This window comes from Manis javanica, chromosome 13 (genome assembly GCF_040802235.1).
Source record: "Manis javanica isolate MJ-LG chromosome 13, MJ_LKY, whole genome shotgun sequence".
NCBI classification, from domain to species: Eukaryota; Metazoa; Chordata; class Mammalia; order Pholidota; family Manidae; genus Manis; species Manis javanica.
The window spans coordinates 61403714-61422944 of NC_133168.1; the positions used below are offsets into that span (position 1 = coordinate 61403714).

At 38.8% G+C, this 19231-nt stretch overlaps 1 protein-coding gene and 1 long non-coding RNA gene across 8 annotated transcripts in view; one reads left to right on the forward strand and one right to left on the reverse strand.

Annotated features, from left to right (window-relative positions):
- LOC118973086 (uncharacterized) overlaps positions 1–3876 on the reverse strand; it is a 41751-nt gene extending 37875 nt beyond the window's left edge. Inside the window, exon 1 of the long non-coding RNA XR_012124293.1 lies at positions 3564–3876. This is a non-coding gene — a long non-coding RNA (uncharacterized lncRNA). The remainder of the gene's footprint in view (positions 1–3563) is intronic.
- PHACTR2 (phosphatase and actin regulator 2) overlaps positions 1–19231 on the forward strand; it is a 252289-nt gene that overhangs the window by 73572 nt on the left and 159486 nt on the right. The window lies entirely within an intron of this gene.

A 19231-nucleotide genomic window follows, 5' to 3' on the forward strand; every position in this document is an offset into this window, starting at 1 on the left:
TGACAGTGACCTCAAAGATTGTAACACAGGGATGATTTGATAGCTTGTTTTCTGAGTATTTTGCTTAATAAATGGTGACTTTTTTATACACTAGACTTAATACATACCTTTTAATGGAAACAATAAAAATTAATGAAATCATCTTTCATAATATTTGGCTTAATATCTCATGTGGTTGTAAAGATCCCTTGAAAAAGTGACAGAGGGTTTTTGATTCTAAGTGTTTTTACAAATCAAACATCTAGCATTGGGTGGAGCTCCCAGGAATACAAAGGAGGCTTGCAAGGTACCTTTATCTTGGTTTTATCTGCAGCGTCACTGGTGCATGGATGCCCCTCCCCGTCCTGACCGCCTTCCTGCCCCACCTCCTGCCCCTTCTCCCCGTCCCCCTCACTCGCACATGCTGTGGGCTAGCCACTCCGCACTTCTCAGTACACCCAGAAACACAGATAATTTAAACATGCTAATCCTTATACACAGAAGGCCTGGGCTGCTCCACATCCCCCATTGCCACCTTGCAAAGTCGCCTCATTGATTAAGACCAGTGCAAGTATCCTTTCCCCTGAAGGAGAACCTTCTGCAATTCCACTGGACGGAATTGGTGTTCTCCCACCTCCCGCCCCACAGAACGCTCTCCTGCCCCACTTGCAGCACCCATCAGGTGAAGTGTCGTGCTCTTTTATGTGTCTGTCACATGCTTGTCAAGGACAGGGCCATGTCTGTTCCATGACCTCACCATCTAATGCAGCACCTTTCCCTAAGAGGACAAATGAATAAGGTGGCTGAAATAAAGCCTGAGGCATATCATTTATTGTGTGCTAATACTTATGTAGAAACTGAATTAATTTTCATTGGCAGTTGAATGATGTGGCCTTAGACCACCTAAGACAAGCAGTGGGGAGCCTATCAAGATCACTTATAGAATTAAAGTACTTCTGTCTGTCCATCTACCTACCTACCTACCTCTCTGTCCACCTGTCTGTATACCTACCTATCATCTATTTCTCTTTCTGTATCTGTCAATTGATTGGCCAGTCTATCTACCTATCTGCCTACCTACCAATTGCCCCATACCACTCCTCCTAATTCAGAATTGCCCATGGGGAAAAGGGATAGCTGCATTTAAAAACAACAGTTTCATGGATGATTCTGTTGCACACCCATGGTCAGACCCACTGTTGGTCTAAGCGACATAGAATGAAGCTGCTCAAACAGAGCAGGTTTCCTCAACTTCATGTGTCAGCAAGGTAATTGACTATTACCAATATGAAAGTGCATTGTTATTAGAACCATAAAGATTTTTGTGCCATTTACAAAAATGCTCTATTGTCTGCTTTCGGAGGACTGCATTGACCTGCAGATACAGACACATCTCTCCATGAGGTTGTTGCATGGCAGTGGTGGGGAATTCTGTGTCCACTTGACCCACTTACTGTGGAGAGGCACTCAGCTAGATTCCATATCACTAACTGAGACTTGCTTCAAACTTCATCCATCCAACTGAGGGCATTTTTAACATGGAGATAAAAGGACCTGACCTTTGAGAATGGCCAACATGCTGTAAGAATGAAAATATCTTAGGTCTCCTGTGCGAGATCCCGGTCTTCACAGCTCACATTATGCTTGTCTGTGATGCTTACATATAGACATCCATATGGGAAGCCAACTCATTTGCTCGAACAATAAGCGTTTTATAATATTCATTAAACCTAAGGGTCATTTCTTAAAATTAAGGAAGTTCAAAGACATTTGTTTAAATAACTGTTGCTATGACTATAGCTGGAAAAAGATAGAGAGTTGAATATTAAAGCCAACTTTGTCTTTAAAATCTAGACTTTGTAGAAAACCAGAAGCCCTGTAGCATACATTTAGAATGAAGTACCACCATTAACTTTCATATTTCCTGGCTTGTGTCAGTTTTTGTCACAGCCCTAATGTTCTATAAACAAAGGTGTCTCTTATACTAACAGACATGGACTGTGTCCCTAACAGTTTCAGGGAAGGCCCGGAGCCTTAAAACTATAAAAACTGTGCCTGTACTTTTAAGTGCCTGGATTATTTTAAAACAAAATCAAGTTCCACAAAACTACGCTTTAAATGCAGGACAAGAAATAAGTGATTTCTTTTTTTAGAATGCTCTCCATGCTTCAGTAATATCCCTTTCATGTTCAAAAATGCTTACAAATATAGTTCATTTCTCACAGTCCTCCAGTGAATTATGTCAGCATTTCCAATGATCAGTTCTGCTTTTACAGATATGAAACTAAGGCAGTGAAGTGGATTTATTTATATATTTTCAGAGAGCAGCCTCATGCACAGCTTGGCTGCATATGGAAAATGTTGCATTGACATATAAAAGCATGTCTGGTTGAGTCTGTGTTTGGCCATTTGCCAACTCATGAGGCATGGGTCATGCCAAATCTGATTCCCATCGATTTTTACATTGAAGGAGAGCCAAACTCAATTTACCCTTTGGGTTGCATGCAACATTTTTTTTTTTTTTCAGGGAAATGTGTTATATTTGTCCTGGCCACAAAAGCTGTCTCTGGGGAGAACAGCCAAAAGGCTTTTGTCACAGTGTCCATGAAACACAAAGGTTCCAATCTGTTATTTTGAAGCTCTCTGTACTAGGATATGCAATCAGGTGATCAGGGACTGGAAATCAGCTGGACATTCCAGTAGAGGCTCTTCAATTAGGGGACCACACATTTCAAGGGCATATGTTTATATGGCAGGTGGAGAGCCGATGAGGGGACAGTACAAACCTCCAGGGAAAGGACAAGAATAGGAGGATTTGGAAAGCCCTAGTATTTTCCCACAGAGATTAAGCATGGAGATCCAGCTCCAGTATGGACTGGAGTATTGGGTAGGGGATTTGGACAAATTAGAGAATGAGAGAGACCAAGGTAGATGCTGGTTTACGAAACAGGTTTATAGGAGATGTTGGGATCACTGCATACGTTTTATTCTGGCTTATTCGATCTGGTATGAGCTGGCAACGAAGAACACTCAGGAGTCAGGCATGAGTTTCCCATGACCCTGGGACGTCTCGGGCCCCTTCAGCGAGGAAGGGCAGCTTGTTGCCCCAGTTCCAGCCTCTCTCTGGAACAGCACAGGACCCAGGCAGCCAGCAGTGGCAAGGAAACTCCCCCTTTCCCCACCAGCACCTCATCTTACTTTGTATTTTGCATAACAGTCATTCTTAAGTTGCAACGCTTGCTTATATTTTGTCACATTTACCTACCATCTCAAATTGAATATACCCTATCATTTGGAATAGTGCAAAGAAACCAGACTGAGCCAGAAAAGGAGGCTCCTTTTCTTGGCTGAGCCCCTTCCTGGCACTGAGCCCTGGCCATGTCCGTGGGCCTCACTCTCCTCATCTCAGTATAGGGTCTATGATACTTGGCTCTAGTAGAAGTATAACAGAACAGCCAACTCATTTAGCACTTACATGAATTTTAAATCTTTACAAATATCAACTCATTTGATCCTCCCAGCTGCCTCACAGATGGTTGTGAGGTCCCTTCCCCCAGCCTGCTCTGCCTCCCCTGCATTCTTACCTTGTGTCTTCAGATGCCCAGCCATCCCTTTCTGCTGTTGTCAGTCTATTGCTTCTGGCAGCTTCCATTTCCCTCCCTGTTCATGCGGCATTTCTTTTTTTTCTCTCAGTTTTATTGAGATATCACTGACATACAGCACTGTGTAAGATTAAGGGATACAGCGTAATGACGTGAGTTACATGTATTGTGAAATTATTATCATCCAATTGTTACCATCCATCATTCCATAGAGATAAACACACACACACACAAAAATGTTTATATGTGATGTTTCCTTTGTGGTCTGGGAAACCAGATAATCAAGATTGTTATTCTTCTGTCCAAAGTAATGGTACACAGACCCAAATGAGGGCCTGTTTTCTTAAGATTTATGTGTATGGACTGAAGTTCATGGAGATTTTTAACATTTCCTTGGATGAAGTGGCAGTTCAGTGTATGTCCCAGTCCGTGACAGAATCTCTAGTGATGCTGCCCAGGCCTTCAGGATGAAATTGAAGTGCAGAATCTCACACAAAGCTCTTGTCTGCTTGAGCCCCACCTGTGTCACCAACAATATCACACCGCCTGTCACGCAGCCCTGAGCTCCTCATCTGCTCTTCAAGATTCTGTGTTCCAACTTCCTGGCTTGGCTACATGCTCTTCCCCTGCCCTACCCCCAGTTCCTTCCCCATTCTTCACCTGCTGAATTCCTGTTTGTCTTTCAGGAAATGTGGCTCATCTGTCACCATCTGGAAATCCTTCTCCACCTGAGCTTGCCTGGCAAACACCATTGTGTGGGCACTGGGCCGTCCAGGGGACTGCTCAAGGTCAAAGGTTCTTCTCCTTGGTTTCCCTAAGACCTAGCATAGTACATGGCACACAGCAGGTACTTAATATATGCCGGCTGTCTCACTGCTTGTGCCATTGTTACCAACCTGCAAAATGTTCTCAGGGTGTGTTTATATGTTCCCATTTATTTAAATTTTAAAAAGTTTAAGGAGAAAAGGATAGTTTGAAGGAATGTAGTCAGATGCAAAAATGCAGAACAGCTAGCTGTCTGCTTGAGGATATGGGTAAAATCCTTTTATGTCTGAAATAGTTCTAGGGAATCTTCTTTTCTGTTTGACTGCCATTAAACCAAATTTAGAATTTTTAAATGTATGTTTTCATAGGGATTCCTTTGAGGGGAACACAGAACATGTAGTAATTACAGTAACACGTGTATTGATTTGATATTTCATGAATAAGGAAGTACCATATATCCGGAGTAGGTTTTGTTTTTGTTTGTCTTCTCTAAGAGGATTTGATTATACACAGGAAAGAGGCATGAGAAACTTGGTCATGAATGGGGAGTAAAAGGGAACCAGCCTTCAACCTGGAAAATGCTCAGTCTAGTGGTTCTCTTTTTTCCTTTTCTTTGAAAAGGACCTTCTCCAGAAGGAGGAATTCTTTTTCAAAATACCTAAAATGTATGAGTATGTTTTAATTATCCCTTGACCTTAATTTGTGGAGGAGGAAAAAAGTTCATCATACTACCCAGATGAGAGAGAAATACTTCTGAACTCTTGTTGAAATAAGTTAATGTGATCATGGCATATAGCGTTCATTGGTATTTTATAAAAACAGGTTCTGTGTGCATGGACAATATCTGAAAAGAGTATATCGTAAGCTATTAGCAGGTCTCAATCCATGGAGAATGAAAGGGGAACTTTCATATTTTACTTCATACTTTTCTATTTTGCTTGAGGTTTCTGTTTTTTTTTTTATGGTTTTGTTTTTGTGATAAACATGTACTGCTTTTAGAAATGTTTAAAAGCCAGTAAGTTATGTTTTAATCGGTTAGCTGGAATGCAGCACACTTCCTAACCACATGCTAATGAGGTGGGGCCCAGCCCCAGGGGAACTGGGATGAAGGGTTGCAGGTCCTGCCTCCCAACCCTTCTCCCCCACCCCGCCCCACCCCAACACACACTACTATTAAACTTGTTCTTTTATTAATCAGAATGAACCGCTACATCTTGTTAATTCTTCTGACCCAGACTCAGTCACTGTGATCAACTCGCAAGCAGTATTCCCACCAGGAGAACATTTTAGCTGGATTTTCTTCTATCTTCCTGTGTTGAGGGTGGACGTGAGGTTTATGGGTAAAATAAGCAATTTTGCAATATATCACCAATCATTTTGAATGTTGGAGGAAGCAGTTTATTTTTATGGTATGTACTTGGGTTCAGATGGGTAAGCTGCATCCTGCGTCCTTCTGGATGGGGCATTGTGTTCAAATGTGGTCCAGGCCAGAAGGTAGGACCCCAGGGGTGCCCTGGATCAGAGAAAGTGCTTCCTAGAAAGGCTGAACCAACAAGCCAGAGGGTGTATGCATGGAAGTGCAGCCAGGGAGGCAAAGCCAGGTTTGTCAGTGGGTCTGAGAACTGAGAGCAGTGGCAGAAATGGATGACTGAGGCCGCCATGAGAGCTGAAAAAAATAAAATAAACCAGGAGTCAAGGGACATGGTGAGAGCAAATCTAGGGTGATTGCCCTGAGCTTCTATCATGAATATTTGCTGAGTGAATTATTTGCTCATGTTAAAGATATGGTCACATATATACAACAGAGTGGGATCACTTCTGTGCCAGAATGGTGTTAATTTTGAGGTAAGTCAAAATAAAACTTGGTGACTCAGAGTTTAAACTGCTGCCTGGACAGTTCATTCAAATACTTTTTGATAACTTATCATATAAGTCTGTGCTTCATATTGATTTCAGCTTCACCTTGAGCAAGGAGATCTGGGTCCTTGGTCTACTGTCTTCCTGACTATTATTTCAACATGTTGCCAGTAGACTTAGTTCCACTAGTGAGTGTGGATTTTGAAATTGTTTTGAATTACGTTGAAATTCCTCTTTCTTATTTCCTGTAAGTATCACAATTTTAGAATATCGTTTAGATGAGAGATATCCTCAACAAATATAAATTCAGCACCTCCTGTCTTAGGCACTCTTCTAGCTGCAGAGAACACAGCCGTGATAACCTGTCCTGCTATCATGGAGCTCATAGTCTATTGGGACAAACAGGCAATAAGCGATAAACAAATAAATATATGCCAGGCAGTTCGATAAGAACCAGGAAGGAAAGTAAAGCAGAGTGGCTGAGCTGGGTGATAGAATTGCTGAATTTGGTAGTGAATTTCATCTCAGTGATTGGCTGTCTAAACAGGAATGGGTTACGAAACCCGGGAGATTGGCAAGCATAGCTTTTTAAAGTCTTCTTTTATTAGTTTGGTCTAGTTTCAGGTGAACACTCTATTTTCTTATTTCAGTGGGTTGGAATCCTTTAAGTTTCATGCTGCTTCAAGTTTCAGAAGTGCCCCCAAGGTCAAAGAAAAATGCTAAGAATTTCATCTTGTTCCGTGTGACAGCAGAATGGAGGCACGTAATTACAAGACTGTCCTCGCCCCTTGCAAACCTGCAGCGGCCCAGATTTGTTTGAAATGTAGCACAAAACTGCATTGTTATCAGAGAATGTTCCCATGAGATAAGAAAAGCCTGGCAGAACTGTGGTGGCAGCTTGATTACAAAAATATTAAAATATTTCTTCCTTAATGACAAAGACCCATTGTTTACCCTTTCAGAGGACAAGTTAGCACATGTTTATTCTGAAAAACTTTGTCTTAAGAGCATCTGCCTGGCTATGCTATGCACAGCAGTCACCTCAGGGAGAATGTATAAGGCATGTCAATTAAAAGATGGGATGTTTTTCAGCAGACATTAGATTTAAACAGTCAAAGATAGTTTCTTTCATGATTCACATTGGATGGGTATACATTCATTTCAGAATGCTGACATTACTCAAAACAAATTTGGGATTCTGATTTTAGAATTGTCTTTTGAGCTAGTTCACAATTCGACTAAAGCTTTATTCATTCAGTTGTTAGTTCATTCTTTCTGTCCTTCAACAAACATTTGTGAAGCCTTCTCTCTGCCAACATGGTGCTTCTTGCTAATTGTGTGTCACTAAATTAGAGCCATCGCTTTTCTTCTGACCAACACTGTTATGGGGAGACAGATACATTTTAGAACTAGAAGTACATAGGTAGCTGTGAACAGTACAAAATGGAAGACCCGGGGGAAGCTCTGCTTGACAAGGTAAGGGAAGCTCCACAATGTGGTGACATTTCAGCTGGAGTGTTTAAACAGGTTCGAGTTTGCTAGGCAGAGGGAAACGTGAGTTTCTGCCAGCAGGCCCTTGCTTTGTAGTTACACATTATTATATTCAAAATTAAGATGGCATGACTCAGTTTGATGACCTTATTCAGCTGACTTAGCCTAGAGTGATCTTGGCTAATGCCAAAAAATAAATTTTGTTACAGGGCATGACTATATTTTAGCATTCAGTTTCACAAATACCTATTGAGCACCTAGCCATAGGCAATATGCTTGGAGAACTCAAGAGTCTTTCCTCATCTTTAAAAAGGTTTTTTTTGGGTGGTGTAGATTTCACACGACATAAAATTATCCATTTTAAAATGTACAATTCAGTGGTATTTAATACATTATAACCACTACCTCAGTGTACTTCCAAAATGTTTTTGTCACCAAAAGAAAACTGTACCCATTATGCAGTCATTCCCCATTTCCCCTTCTTTCTAGCTTCTTATAAATATTCATCTGTATTGGCATAGATATACCTGTTCTGTATATTTCATATAAAACAAATCAAATGATATATGATCTTTTGTGTCTAACTTCTTTCACTTAGCATAATGTTTTTGAGATTCATCACATTGTAGAATGTATTAACATGTGTCCATTTCTTTTTATGACCTAATAATATTCCATTGTATGGAAATTCATCCACTGATGGACATTTGGGTAAATTGCTTCCACCATTTAGCTATGGGGAATAGTGCCACTATGAGTATTTGTGTACGTATGTTTGTTTGAGCACCTGTTTTCAATTCCTTGAGGTATTCATCTGCAGTAGAATCGCTGGATCATATGTTATTACTATTTTTAATTTTTGAGGAGCTGAAAAAATCTTTTCCACAGTGGCTGTACCACTTTACATTCTTACCAGTAACATACGAGGATTCCAGTTTATGCACATCCTCCACACTTGGTGCTTTCCATTTTCTAACTAACAGCCATCCTGTGGATGTGGAGTATTATCACATTGTGGTTTTGATACATGTTTTCTTCATGACGAATGATGCTGAGATTGCTTTCTTGTGCTTCTTGGCCATTTGCATGTCTTTTTCCCCCAGCTTTGATAGTAATTCCTCAAAGAAGTTATAAAAATGTTCTGAGCAATGGTAGCTTCTTAGAATAAGTGAAACACTTCACTGATGTATACACAGCTGTTGTTACATTTGGTTACAATATGAATTTGCGGGTGTCTTCTCAACCATAAGCATTAACTTACCCTCTGCAGTAGCTCAGGTCTTACAGGAAGTTACTCACTTTGAACAAGATCTATGATCTATCCATTTCTTCATAATATTTTGGGATATTGTTATAGATTTTACCTGTGGGATAAAGTTGCATAAATTCCATACCAACCAAATATATATTTTTGGCTATATCAAGTATATATTTGGCTAGTATAGAATTTATTAGATTATATATATGAGGACTGTCTTGGGACTAGGAGGGATATTGAACTTAGATTTCTACAGTTCAACTCAATAGTTACTTCAATACAGCGTATTTATTTTTTCTATTGCCTCACCAGAAGTAAACTCTCTAGAATGTGAAAGATGCCTTTCCTAGTATATCCAGTAGGAGTTGCCACCCATTTTTTCTTATAACTAGATAAAATATAAAGATTAGGCCCTCAGGACAAGGAAAGGCCTGGAGCTAATATCCTTTAACCAGAGAACTAGAAACACCCCAACACTATTTACTCTTAACAACCAGTAGCCCCCACAGTAATTTCAGGTATTCAAAAATATTGTATCGCACCCACAGTGTTGTAGGAATTGTCTAGACTTGGGAATGAGGCTCAACAAAAAACAGCTTACACAGCTGTCAGGGCAAATGGATAATGAGCAAATATATGAGGTAATTGTAAGCCTTGTGAAGCAAAATAAAACAGAGTCATGGGGGCATGACAGGGCTGCTATTGAAGAAAGGGGGGTCAAGGACGGGCTCACTGAGGAAGTGCCTACATGCAGAACTGTGTGGTCACTGGGGAAATGGAACAAGTGTGATGGAACACACTTCACCCATTTGAAGGGCAGCTTGGAGCCCCTTCAAAATGTAGCTCAAGTGCAATGATTTTAAGGAAGAGTGTAGGAGGTAAGTTCAAAGATTTAGCTAATTTAAAATAGACCAGTGCTGAAGACTTACTAAGAATTGCCAGGATCAAGCTTATCTATCACTGTGCTGGGAACAGATTCTAGTTTCTGGTTGGGTAAAGAGTGTCTGTATGGGGTTCCTATTGTTGCTGTAACAAATTGCTGCAAACTTAATGGCTGCAAGTAACAAAAAAATATTATCTTACAGTTCTGGAGGTGGGAAGTCTACAATGTGTGAGCAGGGGCTGCATTCCTGTGGAAGCTTCTAGGGGAGAATCCATTTCCTTGCCTGTACTGGTGTGAAGAGGCCACTCACATTCCTTGGCTCCTGGCCCCTTTCTTCATCTTCAAAGCCAGCTGCATAGCATGTTCTCATCTTGAACATCTGCTCATGACTCTGCATCATCTTCCTCTGACTGACCTTCTTGCCTCCTTCTTATAAGGACTATTGTGATTAGATTGGGCCCAGCCAGGTAATTCAGGACAGTCTCATCTCAAGAGCCTTAATTTTGTCACATTGCCAAAGTCTCTTCTGCCATATAAGGAACACAGTCACAGGTTCTAGGGATTGGGATGTGGAGCTCTGGGGCTGGGGGGAAGGGGAGCACTATTGAGCCTACCTCAGTGGTCTTTCTTGCTTGAGCAAAGTCTGATTTTCTTAGCAGTACTATTCCCAGCCCTCAGCAGGCTGCATTTTGGTCACTGAAACCTTCATTTGTCAGGTTCTTTCCCTTCACTTCCTGCCAATGGGAAAGGAGATGAAAGTTTAAAATGTACAAGAAGTTTGAGGGCAAAGGTGGCCTCATTAATCTCTCATGGCTACCAAATTGGGGTCGAAGCACCTGCTCCATCAGTATAGAAGGTGGTGGTAATGGGTACATTATAAAAGAAGGAGGGTGTCATTTGATAGTTTTCTTAAAGATGCCCATAAAAATAATAAGGTTCTCTAATTCGAAATATGAATACAGATCTAGTACTTGAAAATCCTATTGATCATAAGTCCACTCCCTAGACAGCTTTCTGGGGTAAAAAAATCATCTAGAAGGTGGCCATCCAGGTCTGCTCAGAGGGACAGAGTTTTATCGTCACAGAAAGAGCCAAACATATTTCTGGTATGCAGTAGAAATGTTCCTTTCAGTGATATTTTTAAAAACAAGTGAAGTTTCAGCACTTGAATTTATATCAGGCCCCACTTTTTGGCAAGGAATCAGCTAAATATTAAATTCGGAAATTTGGGCTGTATTCCAAAGTAACCAGTACCTCTCTGTGATGGAGAAATACAATTTGGCATTATAATGTACCTCCACAGAATGTCCTTGAGTCTCGGGAAGGAAGGTGGTGCAAATTAGGGAGAACTGGGGGAGGCTGCAGGCTTCAGGAGGGGCATGAGCAGGCTCCACCGCGGAGGCGGCCTTTAACTTGAAGTGTTGTGCCGCACACAAGTGCTGTGGATGCGTTTCCTTGTTGAGCGGGCTGCCAAGGGGAGGAAAACATTCCCAGGCGACGGGTTCTGCAAGGGAGGCGGAAACAGAGCAGCGCGCTCTTCCAGGACAGGAATTCTCAGCCCTGTGATAATGAAATTCAAATTAAAGGAGCGTTCAGGCTGCTGCTCAGATTCATCTGGAGTGTTCTCTGTAATGTGTTATTCATCGCGGGGAACAACCTGTAAAATGTGCCATCTGCAACCCGTGGCAGCCTGGGCCTCGTGCGGGAGCAGACAGCGTGATCTGAGCTGACCGCTGAGAAGCAGTCAGCAGGACTGTGTTTTGCATTTTCTGTTAAGGTAATCTCTGTGACAAGAGGAAGATGAAGATCAAAATAACTTTAATAATGGGATTTGAGTCTTTCTTACGATAGTAAAATACGTGTTTGTAAGTATTTTTTATTTAAGATGAAATCATTCTTTATTTTGCTATCATTTAAAAAACTCTCACTTCATTGGAATGTAAACATGCCAAAACGAAGTATGTCTAGAAAGCCACCCTGAGGCATAATAACTCTGTCTACTTTTAGAGGAAATTTAAGAAATTATGTTGATGTACCAACTCTTTGATTTGGGGACATGTTTAAATTTTAAATGCAGTGGTAGGATCTCTATAAATACTATATATCCAGTTCCTACTAATTTTGCCCAAGTCTTATTACTGATCTGTAACATTTGTCCCCTAATTGTGGCTCAAAATAAATTAAAAGTTTTGTAATAGCTGTTATTGACTTAATAAACAACTGTCATTAACTCTTCATGTGGTTGTTACATAGGCTAAATGAGTTAATACTTGTAAAGCCCCATTCCTGACACTTCATTTATAAAATGAATGAAAATGGTCAGAATGAATTCCATTTATACAGCACTCCTGGTAAGGCAAAGTAGATTCCTTTGTTTAATCAAAATTCAATAGAGTAGGTTGATGTCATGTTTAATGTCCTAGGGGTGGCAGTGAAGGGATATTTTGCACTCAGCCCATCTCATGATAGGTCACTCACAGGTCTTCCTAAAACCAATGCCTCGTACACATTGAGTTTTTAATGGCTGCTTCAAGAAACACAAGCAACAGCCATGCGTTATACCGCCAATCCTTTCTTTTCTCCCTTTAACATCAGCCTTCCTTTGCTGAAAGTCGTGAAGCAAAGGATTAAGGTACTTCATGCAAAAATTGAGCACCTATGTTAGGCTTTAATAAAAGGGGTTTCTATAACCATGTAGCTCCATGTATGGCATCATTTCAAGGACATTTAAGCTTCTACAAAGGAAAGCAGTTCTCAGACCCCTTCCTGGCCCAGCCCCATTGCCTGCAGTGTGTGCTATCTGTGTCCGTGGTATTCCCACGTTGTATATGCTAGATGGGACTGAAGGCTTTCTCACTCTCATTGGAAAAGATGAGGCCATGAATCTAGCTGGGCTTTTATAACTGGTTACTATAATGCCCAGCTCCATTTCTACACCCCACCTCCTGGGTCTCATCACCAATGGCAAATGTACAGCCTGGTCCTTGGAACTCTGCATCTATCTTAGAAATGCTGAGCATCTCATAAAGTGCATGCACTCTGAAAAGCATCATTAAGAGACAGAGTGAGTAAAAAATGGAAAACATGATGGAAGCCTTAAGATTCTTTCATTTTTGCAGCAGTGCTGTTTCTGGCCAAATCCATTCCATGTTTAGGGTGATGAATCTATCTCTGTGATGATACAATGCCATGTATTCTGGAAAATTGAAACTAACCTATGAAAATAAGTAGTGATAGGACTAAGCCAGAAATGCACTGCCATAGATTGGCCTTTGAAGCCCGGGAAAGGAACTGAGAGAGTCCACTTCCCAGGCCTGCACCCCAGCCCCAAATCACCTCAGCCTGTCCCCTCCCCTGACTTATTGCTAAACCGATGCTCAATGTGCATTCTCAACCGAGAATCAGAGAAGCAAAAGTATAGTCACCACCGAAAGGAGAAATTTATGCTGTCTCCTTTCCGCCGTCTCAAGCACCAGCTAAAACACACCAAGAAGCAGCTGTTTCTTTGAGGTCCTCATAGTATTGTTCTTTGGACAGCTTCTATTTGGGGGACAATCAGTCTGTTTTTAAACCTTATCCTGGGTATCTATATTTTACCTAAATATTTATGTTACATTAAAAATGCTATTTAGACCCCCTCAACTTATTAGTTTAGCTAGAATTTACAAACACTGGCAAATAAATAATTTTGAACATTTGACTCATTTTAAATAATAAACTCTTTTTTAGAGCAGTTTTAGGTTCCTAGCAAAATGGAGCAGAAAGTAGAGTTCCTATCTCCACATATGCACAACAGGCCCCCTATAGACATCCTGCACCAGAGTGGTACTTTGTTATAATTGGTGGATCTACATTGACACATCTTGATCACCCAAAGTCTATAGTTTATATTAGGTTTACTCTTTGTGTACATTCTGTGGGTTTTAACAAATGTGTAATGATATATATGTACCACTGTAGTATCATACAGAAGAGTTTTACTGCCCTAAAAATCCTAAATGCTTATTCATCCCTTTCTCCTCCCTCCTAACTCCTGACAAGCACTACTAGTCTTTTCACTGTCTCCACAGTGAAGCCTTTTCCAGACTGTCACGTAGTTGGAATCATACATATAAAGCCTTTTTAGACTGGCTTCTTCAATTTAGTACTGTGCATTTAAGTTTTCTCCATGCCTTTTCATAGCTCGGTAGTTCATTTCTTTTTAGTGCTGAGTCACATTCCATTGTCTGGATGTACCATGGTTTATTCATACATTCACCTACTGAAGGACATTTTGGTTGCTTCCAAGTTTTGTCAATTATGAAAAAAGTGGCTATAAACATTCACTTGCAGACCTTTGTATGGACATAGTTTTCAGTTCACTTGGAGTTCACAAGGAGCTTGATTGCTGGATTATATAGTCAGAGGATGTTAGTTCTGCAAGAGATTGCCCAGCTGTCTTCCAAAGCAGGTACACCATTTTGCATTCCCACTAACAGTTAAGGAGAGTTCCTTTTGTTCCCCATCCTTGTCAGCATTTGGAGTTGTCAGTGTTTTGGACTCTGACCATTCTAATAGGTGTGTAAGGTATCTCATTGTTGTTTAATTTGCAATTCTCTAATGACATATGATGTTGAACTTCTTTTCATATGCTTACTTGCCATCTGTATATCTTTTTTGGATTGGTGTCTGTTCAGAATTTTTGGCTGTTTTCTAACCCAGTGGTTCATTTTCTTACTACTGAGCTTTAAAGGTTCTTTGTATATTTTAGATAGCTGTTTTATCACGTGTTTTCTTTGCAATTATTTTCTCCCAGTCTGTGGCTTGTGTTCTAGTTTTTGTGATATTATCTTTCCCAGAGCGGAAGTTTTTAATTTTAACGATGTCTAACATCAATTTTTTTTAATGGATCACACCTTTGGTCCATACCAAATATCTAGAAAATTATTGCCATAGTCAAGCTCACCTCGATTTTTCCTATGTTATCTTCTAGTTTAATTGTACTGTGTTTTACATTTAGGTCCATGATCTATTTTGAGTTAATTTTTGTGAAGGACATAAGGTCTGTGTCTAGATTCATTTATTTGCATATGGATGTCCAGTTATTCTTTTTAAAGTATACTTCAAAGATGAACTTTTTAAGATGAAATAAAGGTTTAAGATTGAAGTAGAAATAGTCTTAGTTCCGATGTAAATATTTTACCTATTTAGGCAGTATTGTGAAATGACTGTGGCAATTATATTTTATTCTACTTTCAGAAAACACTAGTCAGAAATGTATATAGACCTCATTTTTACTGTATTATAACAGCCTTCACTAGGAATGTAAGAAAATCTTATGTAGAAAATGGCCTAGAAAATTTTAAGTTTCAAGTCCCATGTTTACCTTATTCTTTGTGATAATTGTAGGAATAATATGTTTTTCCTTGCAGACAATCCAAAAATAACAATAAAACAGTTATTGAATTGCAACCCCTTTCAAAGGAGGTCTTAATATATGTTCTATGTTCTCTTCTACAAAGTTGCTACTTAAGAATGTACCATTCTCTTCAAAGGCTGTAATTAAACAAATATATTTTCCTGCTGTCTCATCTTGCCAGAATGGGAACACATAGTCCTGCTCATTCAATGAAAGAGCAGTTTTATTAAAAAAGAAACAAGCATTTAAAAATTTTGATATGTAATATCATATATATATATATATATATATTTGAAGATGGTATTTATATACTCAGAGGCTATTGAAGAAGAGCTGGTTTAATTTTTAAATTGATGTCTTGGGGCGAGCTGTGACTCATGCTGCTCATCAGTTTGTGTTCACTGTGTAAGTGTTCACAACAAAGGAGTCTCATGGAAGCGAGGCTGGGCCAGTTCGATGATTTACCTCTTGGCTGTTCCACTGGAGAACGAGCCTTGGATTCATGCCAAAGATGGTAAAGGCCAACAGCATCTGTGTTACAAAGTGTCAAGCTGATGACTGTGCAGCTGGGCGTGTGCAGACTGCTACAGACAAATCCTGGGTGATTTGCATGCCACAAATATTTGCTCATTGGATCTGGCTGCAAAGAAAACAGATAATGCTGTAGACATAAAACATCGTCTTCTCCCGATGGAATCTTATAACCACAAATTAACAGGTCATTACAAATTTAAAAATCAGCAACAATATTTTAAATCTTTTTCTTTTTTTTTGTAGGAAAGACAAGCAAATTTAGATAAGCCTAGGAACTGAAGTACTTTCTATGCACAGAACATTTATCTGCTATAAGGAAATTGAACCTTTGTTAGGTTCACTATCATCCTCCTCATGTATTCAAATGTAAGACATTTATCCTTTCTACCTTTTTGTTATCTGTACATAGAAAGTGTTACCTCACTTACCTAAAGTATATCTTTTCTTTTGTTAACCCAAATTGGATTATACATATAGTTACATAACAAAAATGTTGAACTTAAGCATTTGGCTATCTATCTATATTGATATATATGGATATTTTAAATACTGTTCCATTATTGGACATACCCAAATGTATTTAATCAGTCCATTTTTGTTGCAGGCATTAAGGGTATTTCTTCCCATGTGTACATGCATGTTTTCTATTACAAAAATGCCACACAAAATGTGCATATTCAGGAACCTTCATTCATTTCAATATGTCCACAGGACAAATTCCTCAAGGTAGAACTGAGATCAAAGGCACATGCTTTTCAAATTTTGACAGATACTGCTATGTGGTCTTTCTAAAGATTTCTATCAATTTATACTCCTATTAAATAATATATGAGAGGACCTTTTCCCGCCACCCACAGCAACAATTCATATTATCAGGCTTTTAGTTCTTTACCAACCCAAAAGGTGAAAAATCAGTTCTACTTACTGTTGTACTTTTTGTTTAGTCCATGTCATATGAACTTCCTTTCTTTCTTTTCACCTAATCTTTTTGTCATTCTCAGGCTTGGCCCCATTTACTCTAGGCCTCTCTTATTGACTTATAATGGCTCTTTATATTGAGGATGTTATGCCTTTTCATAAATGATGTGAAAAACAGAACTTTTTTTTTTCTACGTAATCACCATTATGAAGCTTTTATTTAAGGCTTCTGGGTTTTGTACCCCATTTAGAAAAACTCTCTTCATCCCTAATTTATTTTTTAAAACTTGAACCATGCTTTTCTTTGATACCTTTGTGATTTCTTTTATTATACATAAATAGTACATATATTTAAATATACATATAAATGTTATATATTTTTGTTATATATATGTATGAAATATTCTATGTATTTTATTATATATATGAAATTAATTTTTATGTAAGGATTGAGGTAGGGATCCCCATTTATTTTCCTTGCCAGTGTACCTCTATACACCATTCATTAATGAATGAATTCATTGATGAATTATCTCAGTAAACATGGAGAAAAGAAATATAAGTACTGAGGCCTTCCTTATAGCAAAAGGAGATGTAAGTCATAATACATCTGAAAACTTGATAGCCAGTCACAAATTCTGCCGTAAGTAGCATGGTTTGAAAAAAAGTACTAGAAATAGTGACTTGCGCATAGTTGGTACCATAAAAAAAGGTTGTTAAAGAAATAATGAACATTTACATGGTAGAATAAAGAACACAGAAAAAGCTATTTTAAAAATTCCTTTGTCAAGATTGTCAACTGACACTGCTTTGGTGAAGAGCTTGAAATCTCACAATCCCTGGCTCTGAGTGTTTTCAGTATCTAGTACATTCTGGCAGAGCCAGAAGACTTGCTACCATTCCCAATGACCAATACTTGTGAGCTTGGATTTGCCAACCAGGTGGAGACATGAATTAAGGAAATTACTGAATATGTAGCTTGACTGGCTAGCCAAGTGTATCAATCTGGTTCTATTGATCAAGGTACAAATTGGTGAAAAGGTCATTCCTATTACTACTGACAGTGATGAAGTGGGTGGCGGTATACTGATTTATTACTTTAAAGAGCATTCAACATAGAGGGACTAACAAGTGAAAAGTCTCTGAATGAAGAAGGCATTCTTTGAGGAATAGCAAAAAGGCCTCTGAGGCTGGAACAGAGATCTGAGGAGGGGAATTAAAAGATGGGGGCTTGTGGGGCCTCATGTAAGGACTTGTAGGTAATGGGAAGGCCTTTGGCTTTTATTCTGGGTAGAATGGAAAGTCATTGCAATTTTTTGATAAGGTGTTTCTATAAGAGTTCTGACAATAATGGGAGAAACAAAAAAAAGGACTCCCAGATTAATGTATACATTTATAATAGATTCTTACATAAAACTAGTAAGATATGCACCAGGGTACCTAATATCCATTCATCTATCTATCTATCTACCTGTCTATCTATCTATCTATCTATCTATCTATCTATCTATCTATCTATCTATGAGATAATTTAGTACCTGTCTCAAATGCTAAAAATAGAATGTTGAATAATCATACCAATTTTGAGTTAATTTTCAATTATATTAAGAGTAATCCTCTCAAATATATATTAGCTTAAGAAAAATACAAAAAACATACTTTAAAAAAGGAACAGAAAAGTTAGGAGGTGCATGTTTTCTTAGCAGACTGATTCTCCACACTTTTCCTTCAAACGTGTTAATACCCAATCCACAGACAACATTTTTGCATATGGCAAGTACAAGCATCTATTGCACATGGCTCTTTCAAATAGCTTGGATAAATCCTTCTGTTCTGCTCTGTCCTTTTTCTCATTCAGTTGCATCCTAAGTAATCACTAGTTTACATAATTTATTCTGTTCCAAAATTGTAATTTAGATAGTTTATGACTTCCCCCAGCAACCATGAACAACACTATCTTTTTCATTATAATTTTCTCTCTCTCTAGGTGTCAAGGAATAAAATTTTTCTGTGTAGCATCAAAAGCTTCAGCCAAGTGCTGGTAAAGTCTGTTCAATCTACATAATTAAGAATAGCTTTTTAAACAGTGTCTACTCTTTAACTGAATAATTTTGAATCATTGTAACTTTCTGCTTTCATGAGCTATCAGCAATGTGCCTCATCAAACAATTGCTGCAAAGTACTTTGACTGTGCCACGTTTTTCCAAAATAAATGAGTAGATGAGGTGTGCCTATAGCAATACAAAATTCTAAAACAAACATAACAAAATTTATATAGTCAAAAGAACTTTAATCTTCAGCTTTATCACTTTGGGTCTTTATTTTTATACCAACAAGATTACCATTGCTCAAAACATTAAAAAAAAGTACCAAGTAAAAATGTATTCAGTGCCACTTTAAAAGTGACACAAGAAAAAGAGAATTCACTTGAATTCACACTTTGTTTTATGCCCATGTAGAGGACTTATTTTTATTTTTGATATCTAAATGATACTTGACCCCTTCAGAAAGAACTGATTGTCCTGGAGAAAAAGCGTTTGAGTTTT